Raw genomic sequence first — 16541 nt, forward strand, 5'->3', positions numbered from 1 at the left:
AAACGAAGGCGGCCCACATGCTGATGGTTGGGGCAGACAGCCCAAGCACATGCAACAGCGGCAAAAACACCGCACACAATTGAGTCGCAAATTTATTTGCTCTAGACGCAAAGTGATGAAGGGGTGGCGAAAGCGGGTGGATCGAAAGGGGCGGGGCAGTGGCCGGTGCGTCGACGCTTGGAATATTTCACATTTGCATTCGTTAAAAGGGCAAAAGAACTAGAAATGCCAAATTAATATTGAGATAAATAAGGAAAATTATCGGAGTAATTTTAAAATACATTTTTTATGTCCGATAATTCTAAAAAAATATAATAAATTTTTAAAACATATAATTTTAACAAATCTCTGAAAATTGCCAATTTAATATGACATCAAATAATTAAATACGAATGAAGTGACTACTTTGAATGAATTTATTTCAAACGTTATGTTTAATTGAGAGAACAGAAATTTTAAAATTATAATTAAACATCCGTCACTTTTATAAATCGCTAGAAGGATTATGCATTCAGAAAAAGTATAGTCAGTTTGTAAATGCTGTATTAGAGAATTCAATAAACAAATAATAACACGACGTAAGTGAGCACAAAACCTTGATTGACTCGATAATTTGATGTTATCAAACATTCTCTATTCAATTTCCCATAATATTACTCATACGCCCAGGGTGCCAGAAAGCCACCCAGCGAACACACAGCATTATTCCGTATTTCCCACCCTTCCTCCTTCCCTTTTCCAATTTAGACCATCGTATGGCCATTCCCCTACCATTTTCAATTGTTTGTTGGCTGTTGGCTTTACCTGCTTTCGGTCAATTTTCAATTGCCTTCAATATTTGCCAAAAACAATCAGCGGAAAATCGAAAATATGAATATGAAAATTGCAAATCTATATGCGAATATATACTATATATAATCTAGATGTGTGTATGGACAGGCTGGCTAATGTTTGCAAAATAGCTGTGCATAAAATTTAATACAAACAGAGGGAAATTTCCTCTTTTTTTTCTCTCTGCCGCTTTTCAATAAAATATCAAAGCACATGGCGCAAAGCAGCAACAAATATACCTACACTCGAAATGCAATAATCATATTAAAAGCCACAGAGCAAACAACAACAACCACGGGGAATCTCTAAAGGCAACAAAATAGTTCGTTTTTAAAGTTATTATTAGCCGCAAAATGTGGCCCGATACAAGAGTGCACAGATATGCCAGATATACGAGCATATAGATGTACATTGTACACCCGAAACATATATATAAATAAATAGTGTGAGTAGTTTGGGCCATTGTGTGTATATGTGCAATCAATATATTGTACATCGGTTATATCTGTATCTTGCGCCAATTGAACGGCCATCTATATGCACACCCCGAATAACATATATATAGATATACGTACATATATATATACTCGTATATCCCATTCCGCTGGTGTTTCGGTTCGGGTTCTGTGTTTGTGTATAAATCATTTAAGCGGCCACCAAATAAAAATCAAGTTGAAAACATTCAATGAACTACTTTTTCCCTCTGCCAGTGCTAAAGTGTTGCATGCAATGCACATATACATATAAAAAGTACATATGCCATATCCACATAAAATTCAATACACATCTAAAGTACATATACGATTCTATACAGTGTATTTTTTGCTGACGACCGAAAAATCAACAAGAACAATGCAAATATGGAAACATAAACTATTTGCCAAATACCAAATGGGAGAGAGCGCTTTTTCATTAGAATTAAAATTGTGTTTTTTTTTGTTTTGCTTCTATAATTTGTTGAGGAAATTATAAATAATTCAAACGTAAAACGCATTTTATACGTGGGTAAACAAATAAGGGAATTTCGAAAATAAAATGGTCAAGGAGGGGCGTCAGAGGGATATCGGTTGAACAAATTCTCGGAGGTGTTCGAAACTATTTTGATTGCCCACACAAGACATTTACATTCCAAACAAAACAATAATGTTTAGTAGAAAATTCTTCAAATTGATTGAAATTATTTTGATCACCACCATCACAAGAATATTATAAATATTGTCTAAAATTGTCAGATTTTAATATTGAGTAGTACAAAGTTAAGACTTAAGTTTAAAAAAAGTTAAGTATTTATCGCAATATTCATTTTTAAATTTAAAAATAACATAATTAGTCAATAGGTTTATTATAATTCATCATTATTAAAAAATCCAAAGCGAATCTTTGAACTTAATTTAAGGTCTTATTCAGCTCTACATAATCTCTTATTTAACATATCTCAAATTAAATTAACAAAAAATGACAGCCAAAATTATTTAATTATAACATGAAGAATCGAGAAAAGATAATTTAAAAATAAATTTATGTGCCAAAAATTAAATACATAACATAAAGGATCAACAAAGTACCTACATAAATCTAAAAATGTTTGATGCCAAATTGATGCAGTCATTTTGGGTATCTTATTTCAATAAAGCTCGTTTGAAATAAATCAAAACCTGACATTTATAAGGCTTAGCATAAAAAACCCATGAAATTGTCTGAATATAATCGTTTTCTACCGCTCCTAAAAGTTCCTGCAAAACAGACACTTCATTATCGATCAATCCTTCACGCTGTGGAATTTGGTTACGTCCCACTGAGAGGAGACCCTAACGACAAAGTATTTTGATGGCTTCTTCTGGTTAAATGCGGCTGGCTAATTTAAACCATCAGCCGCTGCAAATCGATTTGATGTGGCAGGAAAAAAACGAAGGGGTACCTGTCGACAACTTGTTGCGATCATTGTTAGTCACGCCCCCTCCTTAGCAATTAAAAGCCACCTATCCGCCAACACTTTTATTCATTTTTAATTAATATGCAGTAGCGGGCATAAAAGGTGGGCAGCTGCCACTGCTTAGGGGGCGTGGCAGTGTGGATAGTATCGAAAATTTATGCGCCACATTAGTTTTAGATCCATAGATACAGATACTGTATCTCGAAACAACGACACCGCCCCTGCCATTTAAATATTCAGAAAAAGGAAAAAAATTATTTATTAATTTGTTAATTCGTTGTTTGTCATTTTGCGGCTTAAACGTTTCGTTCTGCTACAAAACACATCAAATTTATGGGACCCCACATTATGGCGGGGGTATGAAGAAAGAGACGGGGCGAGCCCGCTAGAGCGAGAGGGCGATACGATCTTCGGATGACCACGCTTCGGCTCAGTTCGGTTCAACAGCGGCCTCGGCTCGTCGCTCGCAATTAACACGCCAAATTAGCGACGCAACGCCGATGCTATACAGATAAAAAAAATATACTACCAACTTTGGTTGTAAATAATATTTATTGCGGTAAAATTCTAGAACAAAAAGTGTTGTAGTAATATTTTTGTTAACATCAAAACTTTTAATTTGATCGTACTCATTACTAAACTGATTTGATTTTGATACATGTTCTAATTTTGAAAAAATGAAATTTCCTTATGAAATTTTATTTTTTGTATAAGTTGGTATTACCTTTTGTCAAACCAATTAGATGCAAATTTTAGATTTTCATAATGTTAACTCCACAAGTTATTAATAATAAATATAAATATATATATATATAATTCCAATTTCCCCGTCATTTTTCCGCAGTGTATGCAAATGTAAATTTTAATTTTCATCTTGCGGCAGCAACAGCGGCAGTCAAAACTTGTTGAGCATTTTTATTGATACGTTTTGATATTTTTCAAGAATTTATTTAATTTATTTACAGATTTATGAGCTCGCTCTCGACCGTCGCCGCCTCAGTCAAATATTTGTAGATTTTATTTATGGCCAAGAGCGGGCCAGCAACAAAAAGCAACATACACACAAAATTTATTAGCCAAGTTGAACTTTTTCGGTCGAACACAAGTCTCAGCGCCTCGTGCTGATCTTTTGGGGGCGGATGATCGGAGAATCGGGGCGGGGGCCTTTGGCCAAGGTGACTGATCATCTTGGTCTAATGTGTCAAGTGGTTGCCAGAGCTTTGAATAATAAATAATTGTTTATAATGTATCCGCTGCTCGATCTTTCCTCGGTTTTTGGGGCAACGGAAAAAATTGGGTTAAAATCGAGTGGCGCGGGATGGGGAATGTTTGTTTGAGTATCGTATCATCAGGTGATCGATTGGAGCTAATGAGAGTTCGGCGTGCATATATGCAGATTTTCGTTGAGTGATATAAGCCGATGAGATATTGTTGGTTGCCAAACAAAAGTTAATTGAAGGGGTGACGGTGATGGAAATTTCCGAAAGGGAAAAAACTATATATTCAAATAGTTTCTTGGAGGTTTTATATAAATTGGAAAATATTATTTACTATATTTTAATTTCAAAAAATATATTTTTAAAATAATTATTTGTATTTTCAATTAAATTCAACATTTTTGAGATATTTTCTTATCAAAGAAGTACTTTTTTGTTGAATTCAAGTTATAAAATGCGTTCTATGACAAATTTCATGAAGAAATCCTTTATTAATTATTTAGCCCTCCAAGGAATTGGAATTCTGTCGCCAAAAGGGAAATTTTAACGTATTAACGTGGCGCTGTCTCCATGTGCAGCTGACATTTTCATTCGTTCGCCGTGCTAACATCTCCCCGAACATATGTTCTTGGCTCGTGCTGTCTGAGTCTGAGTATCTGTTTCTGTATCTGTATCTGCGTGTGCAGATGTATCCGCAGATGTATCTGCCGCTCTGTGTGCCGCACTGTCTGCTCCCGCGGCGTATACGTAATGTGACAATTGCTCGCTTCGCTTCTGTCACACACTGCAACTTTGTCTATCTGTCTATCTTACCCCAACTTCGGTTCGCCCTTTTCCCTCTCTGCCTTTGCTTTGGGCCCATCGGAACATCTTGTACAATTTTATTACGCTTTGCATTGCATTTTGTTGACAGTTTTGTCAACAAGCGTTGAAAATTGGCTAAATATAAATATATGTACCCATCCTCGTTTCGTTTGTCGCACTGTGTGCAGGAATATTTATTACAACGGCAACAACTCGTTCGCATCGCATTTTATTTATAAATGCGAATATAAATAGGTGCAAGATGCACAGATTTCATCTGCCCAAAAGGCGGGGGGCTGCAGGGTGCAATTCGAGGGATCCTGGTGCACAGTCAAGCGAATTCGCAGCAAGCATGACTTGTAAATAGCTGCGAGTTAAGTATCTGGCAAAGTGCAAAGTAGTTGCCAAGGCATCACCACCAGACTGCGTCAGCATCTTCCTCGCCATCATCGTGGTGCTCCACAGTTCTCGCCCTCATCTTACACATAAATTCACTGGCAAAAATGTATGTATATACTTAAGTATTTGTAAATATATCCATAAAGTCTTAGTCAATTTTCTAAAACTAAATTTTGGGTTTTTTTAAATATATACATTGAATTTTTTGTAGCATCAATTTGCTTTTTGAAATAAAATTTTTTTTATTTAATGTTTTATTTATTTGGGTGAAATACAGAAAAAATGGTGTTTTATGTTCTTTTATTTGTTTTATTATTTCAAGATATGACAAGATTACTTACAATAAATTAAGTTTAAAATTCGCATAGATCGTATACCATTTTATATTAGTGCAGCATCATCATCAACGTAATGAACTGGGCACGCACTTGTCTCGCTCAGCCGTAGAATGATGAATGTGGCAAGCGGCGGCAGATGGGGCGATGTCTATATGGCTATAACTATAGCCCTACCTATGAGTACGTCTATGCCCCGGGAACGAAGAAATTGCAACATTCTGCCGCTTTATCGCTTTTCCAGGAATCGGAATATGATCCGCATCAATTGAAAACGCAAGTGCCACTATTTTTGTGAGAGCTGTATATTTCCCGAGAGAAAAGTCGGGAGATCCTGTTTTAAATATAGCATTATAATATTCTGAAGATTTTTATTGTCTAAATAGTCGTAAAAGCCAATAACCAAACATTTTGAAAAATTGTACATTAAATATATAAAATAAATATATTAAATATTTTGGTATTTTTTCTACCAATTTCCTACATTTACATATAAGCTTACAAAAATAAATATTTATAAAAAAATATTTATTATTTTTATATGTATTTGCCAAAAGTGTACAGAATCAATTTTGTCCACACCTAAAGAACTTAATCTACTCGGTAAATATTTTCCACAAAAAACGGATTACATACTTAGCTTTGCTTACTGTGAGTTATTCGTCATCGCAAAGACTTTATCTTTCCACTTACCTTTTCCCGCGATTACTACTAAAATTCGTGGTTTATCTTTCGCACTTTAGCGTGGCTTAAAAATAGAAGACCACGACACTTCCTCCCCCTATGAAAACTGGCATTTGCCGCCCTATGGCGCTGTCAAAATCAGTTAAAAACACCGATTCGCTGTCTCATCGCCGGATCAACGACCACAGCGACTTGTATGGCATGTGTGTGGATCTCTGTTGCTTTTTTTGCTGTACTTTCTGTCTTCTATGTGATGAGGTACGAGCAGCAAAATAAAAAATAATATAAAACAGCAACGAGAACCAACCTCAAAGACAACTTTCAGGTGAAACACAAACAACAACGTCGCGCCACAAAAAAATGTAAGAAAAAATATTTAAATATTTTAAGAGCGATGACCCAGAAGCCAAAGCCCCAACAACAACAACCTCAAACACCTTACAACCGGGTGAAGGCAAAAACAAAAAACCAACTTGAAAAAAATTAAAATGAAGAATTTTTTTGGTTCAACAAGAAGAGTTTAATTTGTCAGAACAACAAACTTGATAAAAATCTATACACAAGCGAGGGAGAGAGAGACAACGCAAAGTATGGTAAAAAACTGAACCAAAGCAAAAAGTTTACCCACTGCTTGGACTTGTTAACTTATTTTGTGCTGACACTAACGTAAATAATTTACGTCATTTTGTGGAGTCAAACGGTAGCCAATCAATTAGAGAGTACTTTTATAGGAAAGGATTTGACATTTTAAACTTAAAACAAACATAAGTAAATAAAATCAATCTGTTTGTATTCAAATGGGTGTAAGGCGTACCACAAATAATATATTCGATAAAATGGAGAAAAAATAATAAAATAAGAAATTTTTAATAATTATATATTAGTAGCATTCCTATGTCACAAATGAACAATATCGCTTTATTCTACACTATAAAATGGAGATAAGCAATAAACAAAACAAAAAACACTAAGTAGTTAAAAATCAAATACAAACTTCAAAACTGTTTATTTTTTAACAAAACTTATGATTGCAAAGTAACATGTTGCTATCGAGAATAACTAGTTAGGCATACAAAAATAGCTTCTTCGGGCTGTCAAATTCCCCCTCCATAACTCTTTGATTCTATTTTCTCATCCAACTTCTGAGATCATAAATCTTTGTTCTGCTGCCGCTCTTTTTTCCTTTAGCTCAAAGCTCGTTGCCAGTTTCTTCTAACGTCAAACACTAATTGGTATTAGCAGTTGCTATCACACGCACCCCCTCTACATCCCCTCAATTATGGCTTTTCAAGATTAAAGAACCAACGGGTTCAATGGATCAAGCCAAAGTTGGTTTTACCTTTTACGGCCTTTGACTTTGAATTGTGCCGCTGAATTTTGTTTGCCGCAGCCGCTGACAAACAACGAGAAACAGGTGGGCGTGGCTTTGGGGAAGGAGAACCTGTTGTTGGAGACTGTTGTTAATTCAAGAAGTGGGTGGTCACTAAAAAGCTCAAATTAAATTAGTATCGGATTAAACGGACTTAAAGATTAAACAAGTTATCTATTTTTGGAGGCCTTTTTTAGATATTTTCTAAAGCAATAGCTTAAAAATAAGTTTTTGTAGTGATTCTCAACTTTTTCTAAAAAAAAACTTTAATTATAGGTTCGTAATTTATTATAAATAAAATTTCAAAAAATCAAGCAATAATAATATTTTTATTCTTAAGCATTTTATTTTGTAAACCTCCGTTTTGAGTACAAAATTATTCAAGGCACTACTTTATCGATAGGCGATTATTTATACTTCGGAGCCAATGTTCAGCCAACGAACCCCAAAAACAAAGCGACAACGCGACGTGCAAAGTGCGAAAGTGAACAACGGAAAAATTGTAACTCAAACGGAGGTCGACGAGGGTGCAAAGGGGCGCGGGAGGGGGAGGAAGGGGTGGCGGGTAACGGGGTGGGGGTAAACAAATGCAAATGCCCAGATACAGATACAAACGGACACAGATACAATCAAATACGTACGTCAATTGCTTCGCTGCTTCGTCGGTGTGGCTAAAAATGAAAAATTGCTTTTCAAAATTAAATCAACATTTAATTTTCTCGTAATTTGCTGCCAGCCTGCTCAGCCGCAAAAGGAAAAGGGGGTGGGGTGGGCGGTTGTCGGTCGGGGCGCGGGGGTTGGAAAAGCGAGTGGTGGCTGAGGGAAAACTCACGCATTTTTCTACAAATTAATTTTAGCACAAAGATTGCCAGATACAGAGAAATGTACCTCAGCTACCAGATACAAGACACCAGTGCACGGCTATAGATACAGATACGGGATACAGATACAGGCAAAGCTATACGGCCTGTCTGTCTTCCACAGATACATCGTATTGGTTAGCCATTAAATGACGCCAGCAACAACAAAACTACAAATCGTTTGGCAGCCAAGTGCCAAATAAAAACTTATTACTTATACGCCTCGTATGCCGGGCTAAAGCAAAAGCAAAAGCAAAGCGCCCAGCACATGAATCTATTATGAATTAGACTTTGAATGCCAAAGCACACTCACATCCACACTCACACACACACAGCGAATGGGCATAAATAAATATTTTGTAGCTCGTTTAAATATTCACCCTGGAGGGCAATTTTTCGTAAAGATTTTTCGGTTCGATTCGAATTGTATTTGCCGCAGATTTAGTTGAGTTCTCTCGTCGAGAGAATGAGTGGAAAATGTGTGTTGGATGAGAGCAATAATGTGGAACAAGGTCCACAAATAAACAATTGAAGATTATTGAATACCAGTTGCGATTTGAGAGGGGGGTTGCTTAGCTTAAGGAAACTCGTGTAGCAATCAATGAATAAATTAGCAAGGGTGGCCCAAATGTTGGATTACGGAGGCAAAATAAGTGTGGCAAGCCTTGAGCTGAATTCAAAATTTAAGTGGATTAAAAAAATTTAGGACTGTCTGGAAAAATAAGGAAAAAATCATATAAGAACAAGTCCTTCTAAAAAATTATTTTTTTAAGGCGATAAATATAAAAATACGCTTATAACAAATGTTAAATATTTACAAAAATACATTATTTTTGCAGTATGAAATATATGAAATCATTACAAAAATAATACAATTTTCGAAAAGCTTTCCAAAATATTTAGCATCAAATTGCGCTTAATAAATATTTTTTTTAATTTTCAGCTTCAGTAAATCCCCATTTCAGACAGAGTTACGACCATCAATCACAGACAAGTGTTAAGCCACCACAGTTTTATTTCTTGACCAAAATTATCTATCACATAAACGGGCCTTCATTCATTTTATAAGTCAGCCCCCGCACGGGCAAAGCAAATGATCCATGGCATAACTCTAAATAGAACGCATTTGTCAAAGAAATCAAACGAAATTTCAAATATTTTTAGACCACAAAGGTGGTGTCTCCCTCTCTATCTTTCTCTCTCTCTCTCTCTCTATATGTATATGTATATTGTCTATATCTTTATTTGATCTGTTTAGGAACTGTGAAATTGTTAAACTGCCACTTATTAATAATGTCCGACTTATACACACACGTAAATGGAAATGGAAAAACCGAAAATCATTTTTAGTTCTTTATTGTCAAACAAACAAACAAACGACAAAAAGTTCTCTTTCTGAATTGAAATATTTTGACGTGTTCCAAATAATTTTCACCGAGTTGTTGTTGCCATTTATTATTAACTCGATTCTCTATCGGTGTGTTTGTGTGTTGACAAGATAGAAAAAATGTGTCAGAACAACAGAAATTGTGTATTCGCCCCGAGGGCAAAGGAAAGTTTCCATCAGATGCAGAATAATCCGAATCCCCAGCTTCTTGGCTTGAATGGATGAGTTCCCGATGCTAATGAGCGCGTATCTGACAGATACAATTTATAATTTTGACAAGTGCAAAAGCACGAAAAAAAAAAAAATGCCAACAAAACCGACAGTCAGCCAAATGGAAAACGAACAATAATGCAATTTGAAGGGAAGAGAGAGAGGAGCGAATCCCAAAGCAAAACCCGAAAAAAATAACTTTAAACAACCCACAACAAACAACAATACAAATCTCAAACAAAGCCAAATTATTTTGCATAAACGAAATTGTTGACAAATTATGATTTAGTACTGACCGCATTAACATATATCCATACACAAATACTGGGCATATCTGAATACAGATATATATATTTATCTGGCCAGCAAGTTATGAGCGCCGGCCATCTGTTCATAAATTTCACGCTGCTTAATTAAAATTTTGAATATTTTATGCAGTTGGGTATGGCAGTAGCCCAAGTAGCCGAAACTAATGCCCGATAAACTGTCTGACCTTTTGACCACAGCTCATTTCCATGGAGAGACAGTTTTCGGTTTGAGTTTGGAATACCTATCGAATTTAAAAGGGGGTAGATGAGGCTAGGGCATTTGTTGGGCTTCACAGTCAATTTTTATAATATTTTTTAAAAATATAGAATATTTGTATTTTATTTGTAGTTGTATACTTATTTAAAGTGATTCAAAAAATGTTATTTTTTATAAACATTTTTACTTGAATTGAAAGTATTTTATTCTACTGACTTTTTTAAAACTTAATTTTTAAAAAATATTTATTGATATATTTTTAAATATTAAAAAGGGCAACAATAAAATAATACGAGCTTTTTAACTAAAAGTAACTTAGTAGTCGTTTCCAAAACTTAAGTATCTACTTATTGCGAGGAAGCAAATATTAAAAAATCATTTGGAATAAATAAACACATTATACACATTCGAACCCATAGATCTGGGAGGCTGTATATGTTACTCATATGCATTTAAACGATACTCTTACGAAAAATACGTTTATACTTATGCAAATTCGCTGACCGCGAGGTGTTTACAATTCACTAATCGACAGCATGACGCTACTGTGTCGCCACTTCTTCAGCCTTTCGCTGTCCCGGTTTCCCCTAAATAATTCTACATCCGCTCTTCATTTACATTTCTTCACAAGCGGCTCTCTGCTGATAATCACCGAATTTACGCTTAAGTATTCTAAATTAACTTTGTTGCGGTTGTTTCCGTCGCCGTGGGTTCTCATTTTGTGATAAATATTTGTTTTGGCTTTGGCCCGACGTGTGTCTTCTGTGTGTTGTTTTTGCTGCCTTTTGCTGTAATTGATTATTCTGCCAACTTTTCGCTATTGTTTGTCTCGCACATTTGTCGGGAATTTATTTCCAACGCGCGCAAAAATAATTTAGTGGAGTGAAATATCAAAGGTAGGGTGAAGGATCAAGGCCCAACGGGGAATTTTACATTGAATAATTTACGTTCTCATTTTGTAAACCTATTGTGTTGAGCCTTCAGCGATTAATGAATTGTGTGTATATACAATAAATATGTTTGAAGTAAAGCAAATTAACCCATGCGTTTAATTACGTAAGATTACGTTTATTATAAGAGGATATTATATTATATGAGCAGATATCTTCTTGTGGGAAAAGTTAATATAAATCAGACCTCCGATTTTAGGTTCTCTAAACATTTCTGATTATATTATGATTATATATTTTCAAATATTCATTTATTCTTTTCAAAATCTAAAGATTTAAAAACCATAAAAACTTTACTTTTTTAATATGTATACTGTTTCCAATTCTTTACAGCCAGATTATTATTAAAAAGTCGTTATTTATTTATACATATATTTACTTCCCTGATAGCTTCGCTATTTTTAAAGACTTATTAATAAAATCCTGACAAGGCTCTACACAAAGAACGATCGGCAGGCAATCGCAGTTATCGACTCGGCATCTGATTGATCGATTTGCCGAAGGTCTAGACCAAAATCGCGCCCCAGGATGATCAATCTTCAGAGCAGCTTTCATCAATCAGCGATAGCTATTGAAATCTGGATCGGAATCGGAATACAAAATGTCAGCACTCTGTCAGCGGCTTGACAGCGGGAAATAAAGAAGCGGGGAGATTTCTGCGGCTGAAATAAGAAAGAACAGACAGTGGTTTCTTAATCTGTTTAATTTGCAGATGCAGTTGGCCAGATAAAAGGCAGCTAAATGGGCAGAGAAATCATAAAAAAAGAGCATTAAAAGACTGTTCCTGAAGCGAGCGCGTCTCTTGTCTCGTTGAATATAATTTATGAGTCAATTTCAGACAATTATTGTTAAATATTATTAAGCATTCGTTGGGCTGTCAAAACACGCGCCGCCATCGTTTCGAATGATTTACAGGGAATTGAAGACAATTGTCACTCCGTCGCGAGTGATGACAAATTTTAAGTGGATAATCTTCCATATTATATTGAAACCGAGACTGCTCAGTCTCGGGCAGAAATCTCAAAAAAAGGGAACGAGCGCATTGCCAGTGCAAATTAATGTCAACATTGATTAAGGCTGGCAACTCTGGCCCCTTGGAAGGCCTCCACCCCCCCACCTTTCCGAAACCCCTCAAAGGCATTCCGCAAATTAACACGGCCAAGCGAAAATGCGAAGACGCGTGGCTGCCAATTATGGCAAAATGAGAGGAAATACAAGGCGGATGAGGGGCAATCAAAGGGGAAAGACAGCCAAAACGAGACGAAGACAGATCGCCAAGATCATTGACAATTTGTCGGTAGCATCGGATCACAGAAACCAGTCTTTAACGATATAAGGGAAGCAAATCAAATTTTTATGAGCCAACGTTTTGAAAAAAATGAACTAGAGATTTTTATTTTAAAAAAATTTTGAAAGAAAAAAAAGCTTTAAAAATCTAAAATGTTAGTCAGACAAAAATTGTAAACTATAGATTCAATACTTTTTAATTTTTTATACAATTTCTTAAGGTTTTTATCAGTTAAGAATTAAGGGAAAAGTAAATGAACGAAATGAAGTTAATCAAGAAAATAAGTAAAAAAGTTGTACGAATTTTAATAATTTTTAAAGGTAGGGAACATAATTACAAACTTCCTAAATATTAAATGATAAGGAAAAATTAAATAAAAAATAACAAAACTCTTAATCGTAGTTAATTCCTTTCAGAAGCTCCAAATTCCCCCTAAGCTACCGCCAATAAGCGCTGTTAAATAAAACAAACAAATTAAGACAATGCAACTCTCAGCGGTTCGGCTGAGATAAATATCAAAGTAAACACAAAAATACAAAGCCAAAAAAAGCAGCTCAGCTCGGTTCGGTTAAAATCAGCTTACTTGGGATCTGCTCAAATGTGTGAACAATATCGGCGTGCGGATCTTGCCCAGCAACCAAAACAGAGAGGCCAGATACACCGAGCGGGGTTTCAAGAGTCGAGGGGGGAGTACGATGGACCCGAGAGACCTGTTTAAAAACCTGTTAATCAGCCGGAGAGTAAATCGCAGAGATATATAGCGATGAAGAGCGCATTGCAGCAGCGATTGCTGCGCTTTTGGAGCAACTCAAGAGCTGTACTTTTGCATAGTCGGTGAGAGATTGCCATAGCACCCCCTCACCCAAAATTTGTGCCTCCGCTCTTCCCCCCGTTTTTCTTTATTTTTCCCATCCAAGAGTGACGCGAAAAAGCATTTGGAGAATGACAAAACAAAAACAGCATTCGAAATGATTCCATTTCATTCGCTTCAAGGGAAAATTTCAATTCAACTTCAGCCCTCTATGGCACCACCCCCTTTCACCCACCGCCTATGTTGGCCACCCAACCACCCACCCGAAGGGGAATCCAATCAGCCACGCGTTGGTGATAAAATGCGTTAACAATACGTGAAAAGCTCTTTCCTAACCGTTTTCCCTTCGCCTTCCGTTTTCCGCTTTTCCCTGTTTTCCCCGCTTTCTCTTCCTTTTTTCGGTTGGTTTTGCGGTATCTGACAGATTTTTGTGGGTTAGCCTAATGGGGGAAAATCAGGCAGAAGGTTTGTGCAAGCAGGCTACTAAAATCGGCAAAAGCCTCTTCTGAGGGATTGAAATTTCGGGTCAGGTTTTGGGGGCAATGGTATATAAGATTTTCGGGGGTGTATTACACACCGCACCACACCTGATTTTTGTGGGTAAGAAAAATACTTTTAGGATGTTTAAGTGGATGAAGTTGTCAGGAATATTTTATTTCTAATTCAGAATTAGCATATTTAATGGAGTTTTCCAAGGGAATTTTTAAGAGAAAACCAATTAAATTGGTAACTTTCTAGGTGGGAACGTACAACAAATATTAAAAAAAAACATGTTGAAAAACAGTGGAAAACATGGTAAAATATTGTTATGAAAATAGATCATTAATTTAATTTAAATAAATTTGAAAATGTGTACGTCTTTAGAAAAATATAATGATTTTAATATGTTCTAGCTAACGAAATACAATAAAGAAAATATAAATTCAATAAAAAAATACAAAAACACAGACTTTCAGGATTAAATTAAGATTCAATTAAGTATTTACAACTTAAAACACCATATCCATGGGGAAATCAATTCAATGAGGCCTGTGTGTAATTTGCACAAATTGATGGTTGCACTCCTTCCTTAGCTCCTGAAATTTTATGAGCCGTATCGGATAATCTTAATTTAAATTGCTTTCCATTCCCCGTTCCGCAATTTTCGGCCTTACCGCTTACCGCTTTCATGGAAGCCACAATTAAGCATTCAAAAAATGGTTGATCATGTTATTTAAGCCAAACACTTGTCACAATAAATCACATTTCAATCCAAATATTTGCGCAATTCCCCCAAGTCAAGGCCCCATTGAAAGTGCCCCCTTTTCAGTGGCTCCCCGCTGAACCCTGCGCTGCGCATCACTCATACGCCCTGTGTACAAAAGCCGAATTGTCCACAGGCCAACCACCGGCTTGCAACAACAATAAATACAATAAATACGGTAGAGAGCGAGGCGGAGAAAAGCAAAAGCAAAGTGAAGCAAAGCTCAATGCAAACAGAGCAAAGCAAAACAAACGCAGCAGCCGCAGAGCTGCCATTTGCCCATTTTAAACTCCACCTAACCCCACATCTGGGGATCCATTTCCATCCATATTCACCCCACCCAAACCCCTCCTCCGCATTCCACGGTGGGCAGAAAATAAAAAGGAAAACACTTTTAAGCAAAATCAAATTCACAAGCAGCAACAACCTGAAGGGATTGGGCTACCGAAGTCCTTAATACTCTATAAAGAGAAACAAATCTGTTACTATATTAAACCATTTTTAAAGGCGTAAATAATATGGACTTTATGAAGTATATTTTGATTTTATTTTTCCATATTTTGATTATTATTGTGTACAGAAAACTTTAAATATTTTTTAGAAAAATAAGAACATTTTAATTTAAAATTAAAAAAAAGGGTATGTTTTAAATCAAAATGGAATATTAGAGATAGTTAATTTGAAACGGAACCTTAAAGTTTTTAATTAAATTTATCAATTCTTTTTAAATAAACAATTCGTTTTTTTTATAGCGTATTTGTGTTACAATCAAGCGCACACGCAGCGCAGTCATCGGCGAGCATGACGAAAGTCCTTTCGCACATTACCACATTTTTGTAGCTCTCGTCGTGGTTGTTGTTGTTTTTCTCTGTTTGTTGCTGTTGTCCCGCATATTTTTGTTGTTGCTGCCACCCAGTGAGGCAAGCGACAACAAACACAAAGCAAAGGCAACACGAAAGACAAAAGCTAAAAGCGACAAATGAAATAATAAGAGAGCTTAAATAACTCCACACGAGAGCGCACACACACATATGCACACACGAAAGGGCGACTTCAACACACACACACTCGCATACAGTCATAAAAGCTTGTAGGTGTGGAAAGGGGGAGGGGGTGGCGCAAGGGGGAGGAGCAGGTTGTGTTTTCATGTTTGTTGTTACATTGACTTCCGATGACGGGCAGCAGTCTCCCTCTCTGCCCCTTTCTCTCCCTCTTTACCCCCTTACCATCCACCACCCACTCGGTGGCAGCGCTGCCTGCTCAGAAGCTGCGAACTTGTTTGCTCAATATGTCTCACACACAAGCGCACGCACACTCACACTCAAGCGCCGACAAAAAGCGGAGACAACGAGCGACGATGGCCACACGAAGCTTTTACATTCCACCTCCACCTCATCTCCACCCCACCATTCGTTACACTGCACTTCAAATTATGGGGATTTTTAGGAAAATATGTATCTCAATATGAATATTTTTTACCTATTAGGTATCCTAAATACTAAATTATTATTATCTCTAAAATTATCTTTCTTTTAAAATTAAACCTATTAGGGTCAATCTTATGGATTTAAAATGGTTGAGCATTATTATTATATTATCATTAACGTTGTATTATTTGGCTAATTAATATGAATTTAGGTATGTGGAATCTAATATCATCTCTCTTTTCAACTATGATCAATTAGAATCAATCTT

The 16541-nt window shown here is 36.1% G+C and overlaps 1 long non-coding RNA gene across 2 annotated transcripts; it reads left to right on the top strand.

Moving 5' to 3' along the window:
* Nucleotides 1–1164: 1164 nt before the first annotated feature.
* LOC138912824 (uncharacterized) lies at nucleotides 1165–3897 on the top strand. 2 transcript variants are annotated; one of them, XR_011418379.1, is made up of 2 exons: nucleotides 1165–1276; nucleotides 3730–3897. It is a non-coding gene; the product is annotated as an uncharacterized lncRNA (long non-coding RNA). The 2 variants fall into 2 exon arrangements; XR_011418380.1 differs by lacking the exon at nucleotides 1165–1276 and adding an exon at nucleotides 3645–3668.
* Nucleotides 3898–16541: the final 12644 nt, after the last annotated feature.

Source organism: Drosophila takahashii, chromosome 3L (genome assembly GCF_030179915.1).
Source record: "Drosophila takahashii strain IR98-3 E-12201 chromosome 3L, DtakHiC1v2, whole genome shotgun sequence".
Lineage (NCBI taxonomy): Eukaryota > Metazoa > Arthropoda > Insecta > Diptera > Drosophilidae > Drosophila > Drosophila takahashii.